The sequence below is a fragment of the Lissotriton helveticus genome, chromosome 9 (genome assembly GCF_964261635.1).
Source record: "Lissotriton helveticus chromosome 9, aLisHel1.1, whole genome shotgun sequence".
In the NCBI taxonomy this organism is placed as follows: Eukaryota; Metazoa; Chordata; class Amphibia; order Caudata; family Salamandridae; genus Lissotriton; species Lissotriton helveticus.
Genome location: NC_136070.1, coordinates 620864891 through 620889438, shown reverse-complemented (window position 1 = coordinate 620889438; position 24548 = coordinate 620864891). Strand labels below are relative to the sequence as shown.

General features: G+C 43.0%; 1 protein-coding gene and 1 long non-coding RNA gene across 7 annotated transcripts in view; one reads left to right on the top strand and one right to left on the bottom strand.

Moving 5' to 3' along the window:
* LOC144781695 (cytochrome P450 2F2-like) overlaps positions 1-24548 on the bottom strand; it is a 599280-nt gene that overhangs the window by 549592 nt on the left and 25140 nt on the right. Inside the window, exon 1 of one of the 2 annotated variants that reach the window (XM_078660672.1) lies at positions 8727-8869. The exons of the other annotated variant lie outside the window; for it this stretch is intronic. The gene's annotated coding sequence lies outside the window, so the exon portion shown is untranslated. Of the gene's footprint in view, positions 1-8726; positions 8870-24548 lie in introns of those variants that run through there. 2 annotated transcript variants of the gene reach the window in all.
* The window catches only part of LOC144781698 (uncharacterized), a 572082-nt gene continuing 556446 nt past the window's right edge, over positions 8913-24548 (top strand). For 2 of the 5 annotated variants that reach the window (XR_013601050.1, XR_013601048.1), the window contains exons 1-2: positions 8987-9314; positions 17889-17981. This is a non-coding gene — a long non-coding RNA (uncharacterized LOC144781698). The other 3 variants (XR_013601052.1, XR_013601051.1, XR_013601049.1) reach the window with 3 other exon arrangements.

The following is a 24548-nucleotide window of genomic DNA, read 5'->3' as shown; positions in this document are numbered from 1 at the left end:
AACCTCTGTAATGAAGGGAACATGTCTTACCCAGGTATGTACAACAAGAGAACTGTTCCCAGAATCGGGTTTCTTTATTTGTTGAAATGTGGCACGATACACGGGATAAAGGCCTCTGACCTAAAGTACCGGGCATAAGGAGCAGAAAGATGAACTAAATGTATGGTATGGACATCTAACCACCATCAGCCAGATTCATCAAGCATAATTGCGCTCGCAAAGGGCCAGATTCTGAGAATCTGGCCCTTTGCGAGTGCAATTTTTGCATTTGGGATTCATCATCCCAAATGCAAAAATCGCTAATAAAGAATTCGCATATTTGTGAGGAATTGCATTTAAGGAATCTCTATTTGAGATTCCTTAAATGCAATTCATTAACCAATTTTAATTAGCGAATTCGCAATATTTGGTCGCTATTCATCACGAAGTCAGACTTCGTGGTAAATAGCGGAAAAAAAGAAAAAAAGCACTTTAGTGCATTTTTCTCAGTTGCATGTTACACACACATGTCCTTTGGACATGTGTGTGCGCAACACCTGTGTAAATTAGCATTTATGGGGTGCTACAGGGTGTCCTTTGGACACCCCTGGCACCCTTGAAATCGCATCCTTATTTGCGATTAGCAAATTGCTAATCGCAAATAAGGATTAACTCCCCATTCATTCCTATGGGCCTGTAGGCCCATAGGAATGAATGGGAAGTTATTCCTTATTTGCGATTAGCAATTAGCTAATCGCAAATGAGGAAGATGTAGGAATCGCAATATTTTTTGCAATTCCTACATGAATCCCGTTTTGCAAGTCCTTAATAGCGATTCCTTATGAATCGCTATTAAAGACTCGCAAAATGGGTCTTTGATGAATCTAGCTGCATGTCTGTTGTTAAATTCGATCATAAAGGTATACCTTTAGTGTGTTTCGGGGGATTTATTATTTCTTCTGATAAGATATAAAAGCCGCACCATGCACAAGATGATTGGAGCCCTCCCGTTGTTTTAAATAAAACCTGGAGAGATATAGTAGGAAGTATCAGGTATACATTGTTGCTATTATCGTGTAACTAGACGTATTGTCTTTAATATCTAAAAGAGTTTGCAAACAGGCATACCTGTATCGTTGTGGGCGGGTAATAGGCGATGTGGAAGTGAACGGTAGCGAATGCTCCTCTTAACCACCGTCGTAGGCACAGCCCTATTTAGTCTGTGGGTATTCCCAAATGTGCAGACAATTTAGTTAAACATTGTATTGTTTGCTTGATGCATAATCCAGGGAAGGGAACTCCAACCCCTGCAGGTCATTTTGCTCCTCCCACATATCCTTTTGAAGTGTTGCAAATAGACTATATTCACATGGAGCGCTGCAACAACCTAAAGTACGTCCTTGTGGTGGTATGCGCCTTTTCCAGATGGATAGAGGCCTTTCCCCTAAAGGATATTACTGCTCTATCCACAGCTAAAATCCTTCTGAGAGAGTTCTTCCCGAGGTTCGGCTTGCCCCGAATCCTCTGGAGCGATAACGGAAGTGAATTCGTAGGACAGATAATGCATAAAGTGTGTGCAGGTCTTGGAATAAGACAAAAATTCCACGCAGCAAACCATCCACAGTCAGCAGGTTTAGTAGAATGTTACAATGGCACTCTGAAACTCAAACTAGCGAAAATACAAGCCAGCACGGGTCTTGCCCGGCCCGATGCTTTACCCTTAGCACTATTGTCCACCCGAACAACTGTTCATTCCCGTATGGGACTCAGTCCCTACGAGGTTGTGTTCGGACGACCAGCAAATGTTTGGGGTGTCCCGAGACCAAAAAGGTATTCTGAAATTGAATACCCTCTGTTAGTTGATTATTTGCATGACCTCACCACTAAATTGCGTGTCCTTCATCAACAGGTACAAGACGCCTTGCCACGAGCTTCTACTGATCTTGGACACGGCATACAACCAGGGGATTGGGTGTGTGTGAAGAATTTCCAGAGATCAAGAAATTTGGAACCTCGCTGGAGAAGGCCGACCCAAGTCCTTCTAACTACCCGAACGGCAGTGAAAGTCGTCGGCAAAAATAATTGTGTGCATGGTGTGCACTGCAAGAAGGTACCCTTGCCATTACCCTATGATCAGTGGGTTCGTGAAGGGCATGGTGATTTCGAGGGCGAGAAAACTCCTCGGTTTGTACCTTTTACCGATGCACACCTGTACTGGACTCAGTCTGAAAAGGAAGATGATGACGTCTTGCAAGAAGCGGTTCCATCACATTTAAGACTGAGTACAACTGATCCAGAGATCCAGAAACTCTTTTCCAAAATCAGACTTTGCCTAACAAAAATTAAGTACAATTTAAGGCCTAGAAAGGCAAAGGACAATTAAAGAAATCTTTTTTTGTGTTTCTTTTATATGTAAATATTATCTGTATGATATTATCCATCTAATTAGGTTGCAGGGTTATGGGAAGAGTCTTAGTTAGTGACCCGAGTAGTGACATTAGGTCTGCGGGACTTGCAGTGTCATAGGACGGCTGATAATCACGGCTAAGTGAAGAAGAAAAACTGCCACGAGCAACACCTAGAAGATGGATTCTGTAATGTTAAAGAAAAGTAATGATAACAGGAATTTTAAACTATCGTATACCAAATGTCGCATAACATTGTGTATATTGATATTTTGTTGCATTATGTTAGCTTGTGTGGGTTGGATTGTTTATGCCATACAACACAAACGTATATCTACCTCCCAACCCATACCTTTCCGCACTACTGTTTCCCCACACCAATTTCATACACTGCCAGCACATGAACAAATTAGAAGATTGGAATACCTCAATCATTCATTTATTAAGTTATTACACCAACATCAATTAGTAATCAGTTCAAAAGCTTTATTCGATTTGTAAAACAAACCATACAAGCAGAACAAAATTACCTGTGTAACATACATTGCTAAAAATACATCAAGGTCACTAAATTTAAAAACAATCTAAAAACCATCGTAGGCATAGTAATAAAAAATGTTCTAAAAACAGGATTTGACCGGGAGAAATGGCTTTGGACAATACATATTCTGTTGCCTAATAAAACTAAATTCATTTATAACATTATACATACACAAACAAATATACAGACAGGAAGCCAAAGTTAAGATAAACACAGTCAGATGTATCAAATGACTATGGCTTTCCTGGCAGCTGTACATTTTAATATATATGATGCTACGAAAAAGCAAGTATCCATATCCTTTAAGGAGCATAGTAGCTGTAAAGCATTCTTCGTAGAACCAACATTGTTTTTTAAAAAGACGGGTTTTAAATATATTACCCTAAAATAATGATAGAATTTGCAAAACAATAAAAAGCGACAGCAACTCTGACGTGAAGTGTTATCACAGGGGCATACGGTATCAGATCTGGCTTTCATTACGGGGAATGCAACAAGGTGGTGTACGATTCCCAACCGTAAGCGTGTTAAAACGAACCGGTGGGAATTACGAGTAACACCAGAAAGGTAAGGTTGGAAACCAGTAATTAGATTGCAATCCCGATAAGTCATCACAGATTGTAGCTTTCCAGACACCCTGGCATGACATTCTTTTTTATGATTTAAAAACCTTTGTTTAATGTCTTTTTTGGGGATTGAAACAACAGATTTGGGGTCAAGAAAAATGTCAAACTGAAATAGGAGATAAAACCAGTAATGTATATACTTAAGCCACATGATACGTGAGGAGTGGTCCAACCTGAGACAGTCAAGGATTATCTCCTGGGTAAATTGGGTTTCAGTCTTGGCCCAGATTGAGCGCCAAAGCAGCAGGGGGCGTAGTGCTGCTAGATCCGAGATAAATTCAATTCCTACTTCTTCGTGGATCAGTTCTACTGATGCTGAGGGTGGTACACATAGCAACTTTCTGAGGAACTTGTTTTCATCTCTCTGCACGTTTGGGCCAACACAATGTCCCCACACCCCCGCACCATACAGCGCTGAAGAAACACATCTTACATTATAAATGTTCATCATGTCTTTGATACTCCTCACCACAAGTTTAGATGAAAATTTGAAAATACTGTTGGTAGTCCTCATCATTTTTAAACTAATGTTGTCAAACTCGGGTTGCCATGTCCCATTGTTTGCATAGGTGATTCCTAAGTAGCAGAAGGTTTTAACTTGTGACATCCTGACCTTTTCAATAAAAAAGCGGGAATGAGTTTTCTTAGCTTTCATCCCACAAGACATTACAAAGGTTTTAGATTTGTTTACTAATAGTTTCCTACTTTCAATGAACAACATGAAACTGTCAATAAGGCGCTGTAGACCAATCTGTGTGCGGGACAATAGCACAGCGTCGTCCGCATACAATAAAATTGGGACAGGTTTCCCACCTATCAAAGGTGCATCTGCGGGAATCTGGCACAGGATAGAATCTATTTGGTTGATAAAAAGGGAGAATAAAAGGGGGGCCAATACGCAGCCCTGGCGGATGCCTCTTGAGACTTTAAAGAAAGAGGTACATTCGCCTAGGGACCCATAGCGCACCTTACATGACAATCTCTCGTAGAGCCTGGCCAAAAAATTTACGATCTCCTTAGGTGCTCCCGACTCTATCAGGACCTGCCATAATATAGAGTGGTTAACCAAGTCAAATGCGCTGCTCAGGTCCGCGAAACAGAGAAACAGGCTCCCTTTTTTAACTTCCGTACATTTGTTGATTAAAAGATCTAAGTTAACGCACTGTTCTAGTGTCCCTATGCCTTTCCTGAAGCCATATTGAACCTTGGTTAAAATGTCATTTTCATTTGCCCAGGTTTCCAGCCTCTTCAGCATGATTCGACTCATACCCTTAACTGAAGCATCCAGCAAGGAAATGGGGCGATAATTACCCGCCTCCGATTTACTGCCTTTCTTGAATATTGGTATAATGACCGACTGGCCCCAAGATGGTGGGGTGCATCCCTCTGCTGCTGCATTGAAGACCCTCACTAGAATGGGCGCCCACAAATTCATTTCGGTTTTGAGTAGGTCTATAGGTACTCCGTCAGGGCCCGGAGCCTTTCCTCCTTTACTGTTGGACAGGCCTTCAAAGACCTCATCCAAATTTATTCCCAGTGGTAAAGGCGACCAAACTGAAGCCTCGTGGGCCAGAATTTCTAGGGACTTCCCTTCCGGATTAAAAATATTTGAAAAGTGCTCTACCCATGCGTTGCATGCTACATAAGATGTAAGTTCCGGAATACCCTCTGTGTTTAAAAAGGGGCTGTTGACAGTCTCCCAATAAAGTTTACTGTTTTGTGTTTCCGCTGCTAGATTTAGATTATCCCAAGCTTCTTCTTGCAGGACCTTTTTCCTATTGGAGAGGGCCACCTTATAGTTGACACGCAGGATTTTGATGTTATTGTAATTGCGTGGTTTATGATTTAGTGCCTTTTTAAGTTCGCGTAGGGACAAGGTGCAGTGTTTATCAAACCATCCCAACCTGGCCACTCTGATTTTAGATTGCTTCTTTGTAAACATATCTTCAATAGTTGTGTTTATCCTGATAAAGCTTGACAGCAGGGTTTCAGAATAGGTGACATCTCCAAGACAGTAGGAAATCTCATTACTACATTTTTCCACTATCTCCTTATGTTTTTTCGCTGGATCGATTCCGGCCCATTTAATCCTTGGACCGTTCGGTCTCGTGGGGGCTATATCCGTAGAGCAGAATTCCTTATTGGATGACTTTATTCCCCAGCCCAATAGAGTCAAAGAGATGCTGTTATGGTCACTAAGGGTTTCTTCCCTGACCCACAGGTTGGAATATTCGCTAGTGTTAGACATCAAAATATGATCTATATTAGTGTTGGCATTCCTACCTGTGAATGTAGGGCAAGTAATATTGGACTTATTTCTATTACAACTAAGCAAATCTAGATCAAATTTAACTAACAGGTTGTTTAATAACGTGCCATAGTTGCAGTGTGAAAAGTGTAGGCAATCCGCACTATCTGCCACGCCACTATTGCCCAACTCTTTTCTGAAGCCGCATGGGTTACCCATTGCTAATGGGCATGGCTGGATGTTAAAATCGCCAGCCCACAGGATGGTTGCCATTCTGCGGGAAGATGCCAATACACTTTTGATTTCGGTTTCCAGGGGAAATAAGATGTTTCCCCTAGAAGCATCAAAAATGTTGTTGTAAAAGTTTACAAGAATTAGGTCTTTACATGTATTGGTTTCCATCCGTAACACCTGGCTATGAGTTCCAACAATGGAGTATCTTTTGGTTTTAAAGTTAATCAATTTGTTGGAGATTAGTAGCAATAAGCCTCCCTTGGCTCTACCTGAGGTGGAGTTAGAGGCGTTTAGGCAATGGGATGAGTAACCTTCTACATAAATAGGTTCTTGGCACCATGTTTCCTGAAGACAAATGATGTCATGGCCAGCCCCAATAAACTCCTTCCAAAACGGGGTATTCAGTTTGCCTGAGATACCAGCTATATTCCAGGTAATAATTGTAAGCCCCACCATTACGGCTGTAGTTAAAATAACACAGTCTCGTTGGGGGGCAGGCGTTATATCAGGGGCAACCAGCTTGACATCTGTAGACACTCCAAATGACTCCTATTGAACCACTGATATATCTACTTCACTATCAGAAATCCTACATGGGGTGGGAATACCTACTGTCTGTATGGTAAAGTTTGGGTCATTAAATAAATCTGAAACTATAGGGGTTTCAGAGTGTGTAACTAAGGCGCTACCTGACTTCTCATCTGACCCTGGGGCCCCCTGTATCAGGTTGCTACTATATGGAATGGCCGATGGTCAATCGACCATTTCCAGACAGTCATATCTATTACTGACGGGAATGCCTCGCCATCCCCCCTTTATATGATGATCACTACTGGAATACCACGGCCGATATTCCCACTCTCTACTCCTATTCCTCTGTGTATACCAGGGACCTATGTGGTTCCAAGGGCGCTCGGGTGGTTGCACCCAATTTGGGACTATCGGGTGCTGGCGCTCAGATGGTTGCACCCAATTTGGGGCTATCGGGTGCTGGCGTTCAGACGGTTGCACCCAATTTGGGGCTATCGGGTGCTGGCGCTCGGGTGGTTGCACCCAGTTTGGAACTATCGGGTGCGGGCGCTCCGGTGGTTGCACCCAATTTAGGGCTATCGGGTACTGGCGCTCAGAAGGTTGCACCCAGTTGGAAACTGTCGGGTGCTGTCGCTCAGGTGGTTGCACCCAGTTTGGGGCTATCGGGTTCTGATGACTACGCACATAGGGGTAAAAGGAGGAGAGGCGATGGGCATCAATCCCCCCTTTCTTGGCCAAGGCAGGCCAGGAGAAAATGTGATCCACCATGTCTGGGTCATCACAGGTTACTATGATGCAGTCTCCCGGTATGTTTTTGGGTTCATCCCCAATCCAGGGAACTCTAAGCACCGCTGAAATCCGACTTGTGTGGGGGGATTGTAGGGACCTATTCATACTGAGCCACTGTGAGACCTTGTTCCAAAGGGACCAGGACGGCTCCTTTACTTATAGACAGTTCAGGGACCCCAGTAAGGATGATGGTATAGGGGGACACTTCTGGTGATAAATGAACAGGACGTTTAGACCTGAGTCCCCTCTTTCCCTCGTCTGGTCGATTCGCTGGTGGATGTTGGGGCATAAGTGGGAGGGTGGGCCTTTTATTCGATGGTTGAGACGGTCCCTTGTTGGGGATAGACTGGGTGGAGTGGGTGGGGGTGGGTGGGGGTGGGCTGGGAAGACATAGTAGCCAAAGTTGCGGCCATACGCCCACTCCCAAGAGGGGTTGAGGAGGGGGTTTCTGGCTTTTTAGGCTTGGTTGGGTTGGGCTGGGCTTTTGTCATGGTAGAGGGCTTAGCTCCACTATCCAGGTAGGCCCCTTGGGTTCCTGTTCTAGAAGGAAGCGTTATGCCCGCCCCAGGGTTTGCTTGCCCCAAGCTAAGCTGGGTCGATGGCTTTTGGGTAAGTATTGCAAGTTGTTTTTCTATTGACATTATGCTCTGTTCTAGGGGTTGCAAAAGGTGTTTTAATAGTTCCCTGAAGTTCGCTAAGAGCTGGGAATTAGCATTACATGAGCTACAGATACCCCCCTCCTTGCCCGTGATCGCTAAATTTACTGTAGGTTCTGATAAGTTAGTAAATGCGATACTGGGATCACTTGAAGCACCCTGCGGTGGGGGAAAGGTTGCCCCCTTCTTGTTGGTAGTAACAACTTGGGGTTTCTTTGGATTGCCCTTCTTTTGATCTTTTCCCTGTTTTGGAACAGCGCCCTCCTTTGCCCCCTTGAGCTGATTCTCGAGGCCTTGATCTTGGGTTAAAAGCAGCTGAAGGTCTGGGGTATTCTCAAGGTTCCCCGTAGAGTCAAAATCAGAGGTAAGATTGGTAGCTGACAAATCGACTATTTTCGGGATGGAATGAACCTCTGCTAAGACGTTTGATTGCAGTAGGACCGGGATAGACGTAGTTAGTTGGAGTGGGGATTGCGCTGAAGCTAAGGGGCCCAGGGAGGACCTCCTGGCAATAGCCAGATCCTGTGACACCCTTCGCTCCAGTAAGGAAATACTTAAATTGATGGCCTCATTGGTTCTAGTAATAAATTGGTCAAGTGGACCAGTGATCAAAGCAGTTTTCATTGCCGTCTTACTTCTGGACCCCTGGTCATGATGGAAAGACAGATTTCTTTGACTCAGAGAATATGGGATTTTTAGGGAGTAACGAAAAAGTACCTTACATAGGCAGCATGCAGGCCGGATTGCAAGGCCAAGGGGGATGGCCCAGCCCAGCCTAGCTCGGTCTAGAACGGGCTAAAACGGGCTCGCCCTTGGCCCGGGCTTCGCCCGGCGTCCCGCAAGACGGGTCTAACGCTGATTTTATGCGCCTCCTGGCGCTTCCCGATGCCGCGGACCACCGCAAGGGCTGCTGGGAGTTGAGGTCCGCCCCTCGCCGGTCTCCTCTCGGCGGCCCCCGCTCTGGATGGCAGGTGAGCGGTCGGGCGGCGGGAGACAGGCGGGCGGGTCCGCGGGAACTCTGCAGTCAGTAAAGGGATTCAGGGCAGAGAACAGCTGCAGGCAACAACAACACGGGCAGAGCAGAGAATAATTTTGAGCACTTCTGGGAGTTGTTTATTCTCAGAATGTGACTAAATAGGTTGGTGCGCCTCATATTGTCGCTATTATTTGAGGATATTCTTCATGTTACTTCAGTAATAAAGACCCGGAGAACGGAACTCCTTGACATTGTTCGTTTGCAGCACTTCTCCTGGCGCTTCATGAGGAGATTAATCTAACTGCGGACGATATGGGTCATGAAGTGAGGTGAATTCTTTCAAGTCACATTTTGATATCATTCTTAAGAGTCTTTGAGGTGTAATGTAAAGACAAAAAAAACCTGTGACGCACTACAAGCCTAGGGTCTCGTATATCCTGTCAGCCTTGCATTGAGACCACACAAGGGTTTTCTGATTATCATGTACAGCGCAACAAAGGAGAAAATATTTCCCTCAATGCTGATAATTACAACAGGATAGAATACTATAACGAATCACATAAATTAATTAATTAACAATAACCTGTTTGTATTTCCATAATACCTCTCTGTCCAGCTACTGGCAAACTATATTCTGAGGGGGGAATACATTTCTACACTAATTTTCACAATACACTCATAAATAGAATGTGACAAATTCAGATCATAATCTTCAACTTACCGACGTCAATATTGTGAAAGCTGCCCATACTATAATTAAGGAGAGTGACAAAACCTCAAACGCTGCAATTTTAATTATACTTGATTTAAGAAACTCTGAATAACACTTTGTGAAGGATAGTGATGATAGAAGTGACCTTGAACCAAAGAGTAAATGCTGTGATTAGGCGCACTTGGGAGGCAATAGTCCTTACCTGTGCCTGCATTCCCACCATATTATTGGAAACTCAGTTCTAGTTACTTTTTTGGTTCTGTGAACAAGAAAAAAGTTCACTGTTTTATCGCCAACTGCTAGCCAGTGCACATAACCAATATATCAAGCATTATCACTGTTATAACTCAGACAAATAGGCTTGTGTTACCACTGTTAGTATGTGGGATTACATCACTCATATTGGTGTGTGGTGATTAATTATAAATATCGGATTAGACCAGAAGGTATGTGTTGAAACATTTTCTGTGTTGTGTTGTGTACATTGTATGTAATATCTGTTAAGAATTTCACTTTATTTGGGTGATATTTGGTGATTTGGCTGTTGTTGAGAACTCACCTTTTCCTCTTTCATTTGGATTAGATTAACTCTCCTCCTCTGTTCTTACCTCGAGACCTTTATGGAGGGCCTCAAAACTTTTGGATTTACAGATGATGACTTCACTGCACTAATAGGAAGGGCCTTGACAAGTGACAATGCATCTTCCTTACAGCCTAGTCATAATGGAGAATGGAATAATCAGTTAAATCTGAAAAAGAAACGTAAGCACATGGAATCGCATGCACATTATATGCTTGAATATTTGCGAGCAGGGGTTATACCATCTGGCCTTAGGGTAAGTAATATACCGGCACTATTTGTGGAAGTCCGTAAGTTCCTGGAGCGGTGGTCACTTATTGCTAACTCCTGCTCCAGGGACTGGATGATTCTTATAATAGAAACAGCTAGAGAGATGATGGAGGTACTGAACCAGGAAATTACATCACTGGAGGACAAATTGAATACCTCCACGGCTTTGGAGGAAGCCAAGGCTAGATAAGAAAGAATCAATACAGACATGAAGGACTTTGAGATTTACCTAAATAATAACAAAAACTGACAAGTTAAGGAAGGACACTAGGTGGTATACCCAAGAGAAGGCCTATCCATATCTTAGCTCTATTTACGATCAGGACTAGAGTTACAATCAGGACCGTCAGGGAAACACAAATAACTATTGTAGGAAAATTATTAACTTCTCCGATACGTATTCATCCAACTCTGATAATGACATTGCTCAGGACATGGGGGAGGCACAGTATGATACTCGTCCCTACAGGGGTAGACAGATGGGACAGCAACCATTTCGTGGCCAATCTCCTTTTTTATGGAGTGGGCAATATTGAGGGAGGAACAAGAGATGGGTACCAGACAGAGGGGAACCACAACAGATGGCCCCTCAACATCAGCAGCCATACTTGAAAACCCGGAACCAACAGTATTGGCGATAGAATCGTCTAAGGTAGGGGACCAGAAAAGAGCAGATGAGTTGCCCATTTTTAACCTGTTGCCTGTAAATCTAGACCTAGAAGAACGTTCTGTTCTTAGGGGCCGATTATGATTGCTGATAATCCGCATCCTCCGGGCCGGCGGAATCCACCGCCGGCCCGGAGGATACAGATTATCCGCTGCGGACTGGAAAAAGACCCCCCGCCAGATTAGGATGGCTGGGGGATCTTTTTTCCGTCTACCGCTTTTCCGCCGCGGTCACCTTCCAACCGCAGCGGAAAAGCACTAACATGGCTGGCGGTATCTATCAGACACCGCCAGCCATATTAGGATAGCTGCGGTCATATGCCTTTCCACGGCGGCATTTCAGCCGTGGAAAGGCATATGGTGTTGTCTTCGGGGGCCCGTTGCGGGCCCCCAGGGGTGAAGGGGGGGTGGGGGGTGCACATGGCCTTTGCGTGCAGGAAGCGGCAGGCACCACGCGGTGCCTGCAGCTTCGTGCATGCAAAGGTAAACATGCATCTTTTTTAACATTGCGGCGTGTGCTGCTTCAAGCAGCACCTGCCGCAATGTTAAGAATACAGGATGTGACCGCCAGGGTGGCGGTCACATCCTAATTGGCACAGAGGGACCGCCGCTGCCCCTGCGGACGGTCCCTCCTCCTCTGGGGTGGCGGACGGACGCAGGTCCGTCCGCCATCCTAATAGGCCCCTTAGTCGGGGTCTGTCATTTGTCCCTAGCACACAGCCTAATTTGTTCAAGTTGCTAGAGGACCTGTTCTCCTTTTTCAGAAAAGTGAGACAAAATTCTTTTTTTTCAGGATCGACCAATGGAATGTGAGGATGAGAACCAGTCGAAATGTAAGCCCCATCTCAATTTACACCAACTTTAGAGATGGTGGGACCAGAAGTGAACGTCTTTGAACAGAATGTGATCAAAGAGATTGCCCGGGTTATCAAACATCTCCCTTCGATGCGGAGCAACCTATCACCCACAGAGAATATGGCATTGCAAAATATTAAGCTAAACAAAGATATGATTATAAAGCCCTGTGATAAGGGTGGCGGTATAGTCGTTATGAACAAAATCGACTATGATTACAAGATTTCCAAAATGCTGGTTGTTCCTCAACACTATAAAAAATCTCACCCTAGAGAATTATGTAAGTTGAGAAGTACCATCCAGGAAATGAGGGGCAGAGCACTAAAGCGTGGCGATATTTGCCAGGAGGAATTTAATTTCCTCAATAAATCTTGTCCTAAAACCCCAGCATTATATGGTCTTCTTAAGACGCACAAAGATGTATTAGATCCACCTATGCGTCCTATTATATTGACCATTGGCTCGAGTACCGAGCCACTCTCTAAATACATTGATTCTTATCTGTGTCCTCTAACACAGACATATGCTTCTTACATTCGTGATACTGGAAATATCATCAGTAAACTTGAGGGGATGCCGTTTAATCCTATCATGGAAATATTAGTAACGCTTGACATTGAGGCGTTATATTCTAACATTCCTCAATGTCAGGCGTTACAGGCGGTAGCTTCTCTTTTGCAGAGATCCCCTGGAAATAGACCTGATGGCTTTGTGCTTGAATGCCTTTGAAATAGGTCTTATGAATAACTTTTTCGAATTCAATGGATCGCTGCATCAAACAGTAAAAGGCACCAGCTTGGGAGCTTCCTGTGCTCCCAGTATTACGAACACCTACATGGGAGAATTGGAAATCAAGAATGTCTTCAATGAAGCAGCTCCATTTTTTGACAGTGTCAGAACATGGAGACACTTCATTGATGACATTTTCTTTATTTGGAAAGAAGATAGAGACTCTTTCAATGAGTATATCTTATAGTTGAATGCAAGCGACAGCAATTTGAATTTTACAGCTAAAAGTAGCTCCCATCATGTAGAGATTCTAGACATCCTGATCTCTGGGTCTAATAATATCCTGGAGGTTAGTTTGTTCAGAAAACCAACAACAAAACATACCATCTTACAGTATCAACGTTACCATCCTACCATTCAGAAGGACTCAATCCAGTTTGGTGAGTTCTTACGGGTGAGGAGAAATTGTACCAACATACCTGAATTCCATAGACATGGGGATGCTCTCAGAAAAGATTGCTAGGCAGGGGCTACCCCAATAGATTAGTTCGACATGCATACAAAAGGGCTAAGTATTACAACTGTGATGCCCTATTGGAGGGAACACATTGTACCTCTAAGAACTCAGGTCGTTTGTGTCATTAATCATTCTTCTTTTAATTTCAAGATAAAAAACATTATCCAGAAGAATTGGAAATTTTTGAATACCAACAACGACGAAACCCAGTTAGAACAACCACTGGTGGCCTACCGCAGAAATCGCAATTTATGCGACATCCTGGTACATACTAGACCTTGCACACAGAACAACATGCGTCATACTACCATAACAGGTCTTCCGATTGTGATGGGTAACCACAAATGTGGATCCTGTCATGCCTGTGACACTGCTATGGTTACGGACTCCATTGTGTATCAAGGAGTTATCGTTAAGTTAAAAGATCTCACGAATTGTAGGAGTCCGAACATTATTTACATGCTGACCTGTCCGTGCAAATTAGCTTATATATGTGAGACCTCGCATGAATTTAGAGTAAGATATAGTGAGCATAAATCGGCGATGCGCACTAGTAAGACCATAGCTCCGCTTGCCCAAAACTTTCTTGAAAAAGTCAGGCTGAAGGGGATATCAGGTGGTGTATTTTGGAAGTTAAAGGTCAGGTAGGAACACCCATGGAGATAATTCGTAAAAGAAGGGAAACCTTCTGGATTTTCACTCTGGACAGCATAAAACATGGGCTGATCGAAGAGATTAAGTGGAACATCACAAAACCGTGGTAAAACTCAGGTGCTGATAATGGAAATGAGATTTGATTAATGCATATCAGTAATAGCAATGACGAAGTCTCATTGTGGCCAGGGATAACAGGGTTTGGTGGCTGTATTTTGGAGAGAGATTTGTGTAGTAAATACGTATGTTGAAAGTGGTATTTTCCATCTAGCACATATAGTTCTATTGGAATGATTGGAGTAGGTGGCTGTCTACTTCCGGTATTGATCTTGGTCCGCACAGAATTGTGAAGGCTGTCCGTTGATGAAGTCAGAATTTGCTATTTTCAGATTGTAGCATTTAGAGTTTTGTAGTAGGGATTAGGGTATTGTGACTTGGTTCTTTAGGCAGCTGTCTATTTTACTAATAAACTGGATTGGAAAAGATCGATGATAGCCCGACATATTGTGGGCTTTGGCTTAGATTACTGGTGTACTGTTACAGATATAGGATTCATGGTGAGCAACGTGGATTCTTGTACTACAAATATCAGGAAGTGAATTAACATCTTTAATGGGGACAATAACGGTGAATTTGAATGAACTTTTTAATAGTCTTTGTCTGCATCTTTGGATGAAGTACTCTGACAAAGGTTTGTATTGTTAAATACCGACCCAGTTGCATTTCGATATTGTTTACTGGGTGGAATAAACGTTCTACCCGTGTTTAACATGGCGCAACCTTTTTTCGGCGGTTCATGATCTACGACGCACACGCCGACTAGACCTTTTGACGCTTTGAGAGCTACTACCCCAACCAAGATGGCATCCTCCATGTCGCGTTTGGTGAGTCCGATGTTAGTGTCTAGAACTCACCAGGTGAGTGTGATTGCGATTTTGGTACGCGTTTTTTATAAAGACTCGTTGGGTATAAATGGCTGAGTTTGAATTTACCGACCTTCTGTGGAGGAGACCGTATTATTGTTTGAGCGATTTTTGGGGACGTATACGCTAATTGTAAAAGGTGGGATAATATGCTGTCGAGACTGCATGTAGGAGTAATTTTTCCTTTGTCGGCCAATATAGAGTACAGTACAGTCTCCTTTTAATGTGAGTCAGGGGAGTGGCTGTGTTATCGCACCTGGTATTTGCTGGGAAGATTATTCAAGTATGTAGCTGATACTTGAAACAGTGGAGATTTTGGGATCTTTTAGAGTAGCGCAAGTGGTAAATAGAAGCACATAATTTGTCGCATTTTGTAAACGGGTATGGTGAATAATACTTTTTCTAGTAAGCCCAACTTTGAAGTGTGCGATGGTTAGCAAACGTTGTTCTCCTTTTAACAGCTGCTTTGCGGACATACGGAATGACTATGCTTTGATTTGACTTTGTGTTGAAACGATGACGGCCGTCTAAACTAAAGAGAGGAAGTCAACATTTTGAAAATGTTTAAAGTACACAGGAAAGGTACTTTGTTTTAGTTTTCTGAGGCAGTAGCAATAAGGGTATTTTCCAACTTGGGTCAAAATCTGATTTATCTTTTCTTATGCAGGTTCACTTGATTGACAGCAGGCCGATAGTGACTTTCTTCCAAACTAATCAGCAGTACAAACAACTGTGCTCTTCGGTAAGATGATTGGGTTAAGTAGGGGCCTGCGTGTGACAGAGAATTGAGAGGATATTTGTATTTAATGATATATCATGGCCTTCCCCCTTTCTTCCTTGATAGGAAATGGGCTTTCTCCTGCAAGTTGTATTGTTCTGGGTACCTTATATACCTCAGTAGTGGACATTTCTTCTCAGTAAGTACCTATTTATGGACCATTGCAGGGGATGATAGAGTGGTCTATGTTGGTGATATAAATCTATGATGATATAGAATTGCTGTATTGCCTTGTGCAATTATGGAGGATTAAGTGCTTGTATAGTGTATATAAATGCGGTGGAAGTGTATTAATATGATAAACAAGGGAATTCAGTTTTTCATTTTACCCTTAGTAAGTAGGTGTGAGATAATTGCGGAAAATTCACTATCATTGGGACACATCTTTTCAGTGTATACACTGTTTTTTGGGATAAGGTGACACTGTTGTATTAAATCACGTATCAGGAACACTTAAAAATGTTGGACAATTGGTCCAATTGGTGTCATTGAATTGTTAGATCATGGGCGGTTAATTTATATATTTTTAATATATTTTTCCAGGAAATCCCAGGGTGTAGAGAACCAGTGGTTTGATATCTGGCGGGTCCTGATGAAGGTGGCTCCTACCTTTTCTGTATGCTACTGAAATGCGTTGACCAAGTCCATTTAAAATCCTGCTATAAGCAGTAGCCCTGAAGAGGGTTACAGAGACTGAAACCAACTAAGCGTGTTAACTTGTACAGATATATATAGTTGTGAATGGGATATGGATGTAGTATAAGAGATGTGAATGCATGAGTAATTGGTATGTTTGTGTTAGTTCTCTACCTGAGAGTGAATATATTGTAATATGGAAAAACAATCTTGTATTGTAGACTGTTGAGCATATTGTAAATATGTATTTTTGAAAAGGTTATAAGTTGAAAACAATGATGATAAAATAAGAGTATTAATGAAAAATAGTAAAATAAAATAAAGTCAAACTAAAAAGTAAGGTGTACAGGTTTTAGAATTTTGTTTTTTGTAGAGCCCATGTTTGAATTCATATTTGAATCATAGGAAAGAATATATAGGTCATGAGGGAGCAATTTAATAGTAGTTTGTTGTTTTCCCCTCTTCTCTCTGCCCTCAAAAAGAATTCCCTTGAGAGGGGGTCCCATAATTTTTTGCACGGAATACTAGAGGATTCTTATGTAATGTTCTTCCCAAATGGGTTGGTATTACCTTTGATCTATTGCTTGAAATTCAACGTGCACATTGTATTGGCCCTCCACGTAAAGACTCAGATTCTCGCCTAAGACCCCTCATTGCTTGCTTCTTGAGATATGAACAGGTGAGACAACTATTAATGGTGGTGGACACACAAGGTTCATACATATAGGAGGGTCATGAAATCCGCATGGCAGCTGACATCTCAAGAGAAACTAATGAAAGAAGAAAGGCATTCCTATCTATGAGACTTCAACTGCGGAAAATGGACATCAAATATGGCTTGTTTGACCCAGCTCATTTCCGCATCACCAAAAATGGCGGCTCAATAGATTTTTATAACCCTGAAGATTTGCAAAACTTCCTGGATGGCATGAAAATTTAGGATATGGCCATACAACTTACTCCTATAGACCAGTCTTCCCAAGGTTCTAAATATTCTCAACAACTGTCAGATAGTAGACATAGAACGAACAATCCGTACCCATGAAGACAAAGCCTCTGCCTTACAGACAGTATCTACCTTCACACAAGACCAGCATAGAGATAAATCTCGCTCTCCCTTAAAATATGCTTCAGATGGAGAGTAGGCCTTGACGATATCTACTTTTTATTACAGAAATAGTTATAGCTAGTATCCTTTTCATAACTATTTTCAAGTCCCTCACATCAGAGGCTGACTAGTATATGGTTCTTATGCTTTAAAGAAACATATCTTCTACACTTTGACAGATCAGTATTACTTACATTGTTTATTTATTCATTGTTATTATTATATATTAGAACGTATTTATATTTATAATTGTATCTACGCCTATATTATTCAGAGTTAACCTATGATCGGAAATATTGTGTTATATTTAAGGCTTATTAATGAGAAATATTTATGATATGCTATTTCAAGTTGTGCACCATAAGATTTTAAAACCATATTTCCTCTTCTATATTTGAAGCAAAATGTTTAAGCTTATTGTTTAATTCTCAGCATGTCATATGGTCAAATTCTCTCAACACTTTTTGAATTACAGATGTTTTAGTATATAAACGAAGAAGACTCCACACAGCCTCCAGCAAGCTACAAAGCAACGCCAGCGATGAAGGAGACGGACCACCAGGCTCAGGTACGATATTTTATTTCACCACAACAAGGAACAGCTAGGCGTTTCGGGCTTAGAAGCCCTTGTTCACACTGTAATTGCCAATAAAATGTGTCACTTTTTTATATGCTTTAGTGAAACACACCCTTATCCATTACATCATCAATCACATGATCATAGAAAGTGAAAACATACATGTCGGTTTTTTGTTGTTGTTATTTGTTTCATGTTTTCTTTCAGAATAATTTCTATTAATCCACTTTTTTGTCTTAGAAACAAATATTATTCATGAGTATTTATAGAATATTCATTCACTATTTACAAATCCTTTAGTTTTAACTTCTAAAAAGGGTCTGTTGTACGGATCAACTCTATCTGTATAAATACATTTTTTTTAAAAACCACAACACATTCTTAGGTACATTACTATTTCTCCTTTTATACTCTGCATATTCAAAATTTTCAATACTCTATCAATAATTCACCTTGATTATATGTTATGATGATGATACAAAAATGGCAAAGAGGAAGCATATTATAAGTGCAAACTGAATGATTCAAGAAGCGTACCAATATTTATAACAATAATAATATCCCAGATCCCCGAGATAAAATTAGTGAAAATCATACAAATAACTTTCTTCTAAAATTCATCATAACAGTATAAATAGTGTACAAAAGTATTATAAATAGATATAAATATATACAAGAAGATAAATACTAAAATGATAAATAAATATAGACAGATATAAATACAGTATCACAAAATGGCACGATATTAAGTATTTTCACACAATTTAATTTTTAGAATTATTTACAGTCAATAATATTTTGCTTAATATTAGGGATCCTATATATTAAGTTATTATTCCCAGACAATAAATCATCTAATTAATAAAGTCTGAGAATAAATATAATAAGAAATGAATAAAGCCAACAATACTAAAGAAAATTATGCATTTCTTCCGTATTATTTAATCCATTGGGTCACTTACTATCAAATTCCAGAATCATTTTAGTTTCTAATTGTCTTAAAGATCGTTCTCAATTTCCCCCTCTCCTCAACTTTGGATTGGCACCTACCACATAGTATTTTAAGCAGGCCACGTCATTAGTATGTGTGCTTTTAAAATGTCGGACCACAGGATAAGCCGGGTCACTATGTAGGATAGCCCTTAGATGTTGTAATATTCTGAGATGCATCTGTAGCTTAGTGCTACCAACGTAGTTCAAGCCACAGGTGCATGTCAAAACGTACACGGCAAATTCAGTCTTACAATTAAAACTACCTCTGATGGGTATTTCTCGTGTACAAAATGGAGTGGAGTAATGAGTCACATTAAGACCAAACCTACAAGCTCTGCAACTAGTGCATTTACGGAATCCATTGATAGGTTGGAGCCAGGATATGTTTTGTTTCATTTCAGGAGCTGCCTTGTCCAAGACAGTGCCCATATTTCTGGCTCGTCTAAATGTGATTGTAGGAGTCAATACAATAGGCCAATTTTTCTTTATAATGGCTTTCAATTTTCTCTCTTCACTGCTAAAAGTAGTTATCAAGCGTGGACATTCATTAGTAGTGATAGACTCGACTATTCCGTCCTGTGCTTCTGCCAAAGTGACTACAGGATTAGTTGATTTTAAAAGGCTTTCTCTAGATCTAGAGTTGGCTTTCTCAATGGCTTGTTGTAAAACTTTATCGGTATACCCTCGTGCCTTGAATCGTATAACCATTTCATTAAGGCAAAAGTGAAAGTCATCAGAGGACCTACAAATTCTTTTTAATCTTAAAATCTCTCCATACGGAATGCTAGATATTAAGTGCTTCGGATGCATACTTGTTGCATGAAGCATTGCATTTCCGGCGGTGGATTTTCTGTGTAATGTAGATTCAATAGTTGCATTTTTAATGTAGATTTCCACATCCAAAAACTCCATACGCATTTTGTTTATATGGGAAGTGAAATGCAAATTGAGAGAATTTTAATTTATATCCTGTACAAACTTGAGTGCTTGTTCCTCACTCCCCTGCCATAGGACAAAAATGTCATCAATATATCTTAGATAACAACATATATTCTCATCTACCCATGTTTTGTGTTCAGTAGTCAGGACCTGTTCCTCCCACCAGCCAACGTGTAAACACGCATAACTGGGGGAGAAACAGGACCCTAGTATAGATGTATGTGTCTTATTAGATTAAGTCTCCTCCTTTCTAATAGTCAATGTTCTACATAAATAGGTCCTCGGACCATATATTTTTTCTTATATAGTCCTAGTTATGGTTATATCCTCCTTTACACAAGATCAACTTGGAGATAAATTACTGTTGGACTTGGGCCTTAGGGCAGGTTCACCCCTAATCTTTTTGCTTTTATTTTTGACCCTGTGTAGTGATTTTTGGGTCTCTGCGCACTTTTTCCCTGTGTCCCAGAGTGAAAGTGCGTGCGTGTAGTATGGCTGGCCTGCCCTCCCATAGGAATGCATGGGGAATGTGTGTGTCCCTGGTAGTTCCTGATGTGTGGGGAGTGCAGGCTCGAGTTTGGTATGTATGAACTCGTGAGAATGAATGCTGTGCAATGGTATGTGCGGCTTGTGTGTGTCTAGAAGGGAAGTGCCACTTCTGGACATTGATGTATGTGTGCAGTGAGGATACTGGAGCGTGATTGGCTGGAGCTGGCTGGCATGCCAGGCTCCAGGAAGTCTGGATGGGTCTGCCCGGTGGTGAGTGTGAGATCAGCATGAGTGATGTGTGGGAGGAGTGCACCTGGGTCCTGGATGGGCTGGGGTTTTCCCCACACAATGCTGGCTCCGCCCCCCTGTGGTTTGTCTAACGACCCAAGTCTCCCCAGTGAATGAAAGGGGTGGTTGGGCCATCAAGGGTACTCCCAAGCCAGCTGCAACTGGTTTCCCCCACCCTGCACCCTGAAACAAAGGATTTCACAGTATAAGAAGGGGCTGTGTCCCCTTACAATTCGTTCTACTTTTGGATCCTTGCCAGAGGGGGCTGTTGCTGCTGCTGGGGCCAGGAGGACCGCCACTTGGCTTGTCTCCCTGCCTGGAGACCCAGTGTGCTGGCTCTGGCCCTGCCTTGCCCCCCTGCCTGCCTCCAGACCCTTGCTGGAGCTGTACTTTGCCAGAGCGCCTGGAAGCGCTTTGTATTTGCCTTATAGCGCTCAATAGCGCTTTGCTTCTGCCCTCCAGCGCTTGGGAGCGCTGTAATTGTTCTAGCGCTTGATTTTGCCTTTAGAGCGCTTTGGAGCGCTCTAGTTGTCCAGCCGGTGCCCACCCGGCGTTTGCCCGATTTTGCGGCCGAGCGAGTGCCTACCTCGCTTTATATTTAATTTAAAGGCCGGTGCCTACCCGGCATTGCCCCGTGGTGTTTTGATATTTACGAGCCGGTGCCCACCCGGCATTGCCCCGTGATCACCGCCGCAAGCCCCGGAGCCGTGAAAACTGTTGCCGGGCCGCTGTCTACAGCGACCGGGAAGTCCCGCCTCCTGACCCCCATGGCCGCGCTGCCATTGGCGGCCCCAGCGGAAGTCAGGCGGAGGGCAGCGAGACGAAGTCAGGCGGGAGACGCAGGAAGCGGCCTTCAGCGTCTCTGCGAGGCTCCCGAGTGAAGGGGAGCCCCGCCCGCGGTCCCTGCAGCGCCACCCAGAGAGGAGCAGCGCGAGAGGAGCCGTCCTCAGCCCCAAGCAGCCGGTGAGTGCCGAAAGGGGGGAGGAAGCTCCCTGTGTGCTTCGGTGCCTGCGAGAGGCACTGCGGTGATTGAAGCCCCCAAGGGCTCCGGGGGAATAGTGGTTTCTTTGTGCCCCAAGAGGCTCCCGGCGTCCTAGATGACAGAGCGGCCCCGAAAGGCAGCGGGCCGCTCCAACGTGCCCAAGTGTATTCCGAGTCCATGAAGGACTCCAACGACGCCCGCATTTCTGTAGTCGGAGCCCCGAGGCTCCTGGGGGCAAGTCGTGTATTTCGAGCCCTGAAAGGCTCTTGGGCCCCATTGTTCTTTAGAGCCCCGAGAGGCTCCGTGTGCCATTTAGCTTTACGAGCCCAGAGAGGCTCGAGGTGCCCTTTTATTTGTTTTAGAGCCCAGCAGTGCTCTTGGGGGGACACAGGCAGTTCGTCAGAGCCCCGTGGCTCCCACACTGTTTTCGCCCCATTGGGTTTTGAGCCCACGAGGCTCCAACGTTGCCCAGCCCTATTTACAACTGTCCAGCACTTAGTGGACAGTTGCTACGTTTAGGCTTGTGTCCTGTGCTGCCTGCGCAGCATACCCCTGACATTGAGACTCAGGGCATTTCAGCCCTTGCGAGGCCAGTTGGCCTGGGGGACAATTCTAGTGTGTGCTACATGCACCCTGCGCAATTTATGAGTTACTGCTTATGTGATTCCTGCGCAAATGTTCTACCTGCACCTCTGAATGTGTTTTAATGTTTCATGTGCAATTGTTTGTTATTACCTTTGCTAAAAGTGACCTGCTTAGAGGAATGTTTGTTATTACCTTTGCTAAAAGTGACCTGCTTAGGTGATTCTTTATGTTTTATTCCCCTTTGCTAAAAGTGACCTGCTTAGAGGATTGTTTATGTTATTACCTTTGCTAAAAGTGACCTGCTTAGGTGATTCTTTATGGTTTATTTCCCTTTGCTAAAAGTGACCTGCTTAGAGGAATGTTGATGTTTTATTGCCTTTGCTAAATGTGACTTGCTTAGGTGATTATTTTAGGTTTCCTTCCCTTTGCTAAATGTGACTTGCTTAGGGTATAGGTTTTCCTTCCATAGGTCCTGATGATAAGGTCTTAGTTCCCTGCGTGATTTCCCTACAGTATTTAGGGTGGCGTAGGAGGTATTTACCCTTTACCAGTAGTTACTGGTTGTATGCTACATTAACTATTTTCTGTGTTACAGTCATTATATGTTTATGTGCTAAGTGTTATACCTACAAGTATTATTCCTAAAAAGTGCATACCCCTGACAGTGATCCAGGTGGCCCTGTCTTGTACATAATCCCTTGTAAATATTGCCCGTGCCTGTTGGCACATTGTAAAGTGTGTGTGTTATCTAATGTGTTTTTACTATAATACAAAGGCTATTTTTATATAACCTTGTGTGGAGTTTCCTTTGTGGTGGGCCTAGGGTGTTGTCGCTGGGGTGCGCGCGCAAACGCTTTAGACATCGCCTCTGAGATTAGCCTTGCTGCTCGCGTCACGTTACCTAGAGGGTGAGCAGGGGTTATCTTGGTGTGTGAGTCCCTTGCCCTGACTTAGAAATGGTGATCCCTGACTGACTTGGCGTGAGCCGTGGCCGGCCGGGGGTCCCGTTTCTAACATTGGTGGCTAGCGGTGCGGATTGGACTTGCGTTTGCGCTGTACCACAGTGGCGACAGGCCACACTACAAAACTCTGCAATTTTAGATAACCACATTTTGGGGATTATTGTTTTTTAGGGAAGTTCAGTTTTGCTTCTCCTGAAAGGTGTCATTTTGTATTTTGTCCAGTACCCTGTTCCCCGCCCTGCTCCCAGAGTTTGGTACCTGTGTCACTTGTGGTCAGGTTGAGAAAATCAGGGGTGGTAGAAACTGCCTTACCGGTCCGAGGGGAGGGTTGTGTGTGAATGAGTGTTGTGTTACACTGGACAGTGGAGTGCAAGTTCTCTGAGATAGGAATCTTGCTGATTTTTGTAATTGTGTACTCCTGTGTAAGCTCAGACCCCCAGGTTCCCTGTGTCAAACTCTTCTTGAGAACGTCCGCCAAAATGGAGCATACTTTTGATTTCTGTGATCTGTTTAGATACAATATGTTGGAGTTGGTCAGATTCTGTGAAGAGAGAGACATAGGGGTGGATGAGTCAGATACTCAGTCAGAACTTAGAAGCAGCCTGATCCTATGGCAAAAGGGTCAGTGGGATCTTGAGCGCAGTGAGAGAGATAGGGCCCGGGCCGCACGCCATGAGGGTGGTGAGTCTGTGGAGAGCCTTGAAGAATGTGAGTTGTATGATGATCGCTATAATGTGAACCTAGAGGATCTCTAGGGTCATCCCTTTGTTGGGCACACTTTGAGATTATCTTTCTAGAAAGAAAAGATTTCCATTCTGTTGGTTTGTTATTTGTCAACAAAAGCTTTTTTAATTGATTATTGTCATGTTTAGTTATTTTTTCTTCATCTTTTCACCTCTTGGCATATTCGAAATACAGGCAATGTCATTCAACAATATCATATCCAATGCATTTCGGGCATTATGAGGTCATGCCCTTCATCAGGGAAATGGACACTGTGAAAACGAAAATAAGGTAACATTTACTAATTTCAAAAAACATAAGCGAGTTACATCTCCATTATAAAGGTGCAACACAAAATAGTGCATACAAGTCAAACATGCAGTGTGATCATGTGAAGTTGGTGTACGGGCAAGGGGTTTTGTATGCGTGCAAGGGTAAAAAAACGCGGTTACTTACATGCCTTTCTTCATGTAAGTGTCGAATCTAAAAGAATAGGGAGGGTGCTTGTTAGGTTATGGCATGAAGATAAAACAATTGCGGAGCGTGTTCTCGCGAGTCAGAGAGACCGCGTCTATTTCTCATCAAAACTAACCTGGT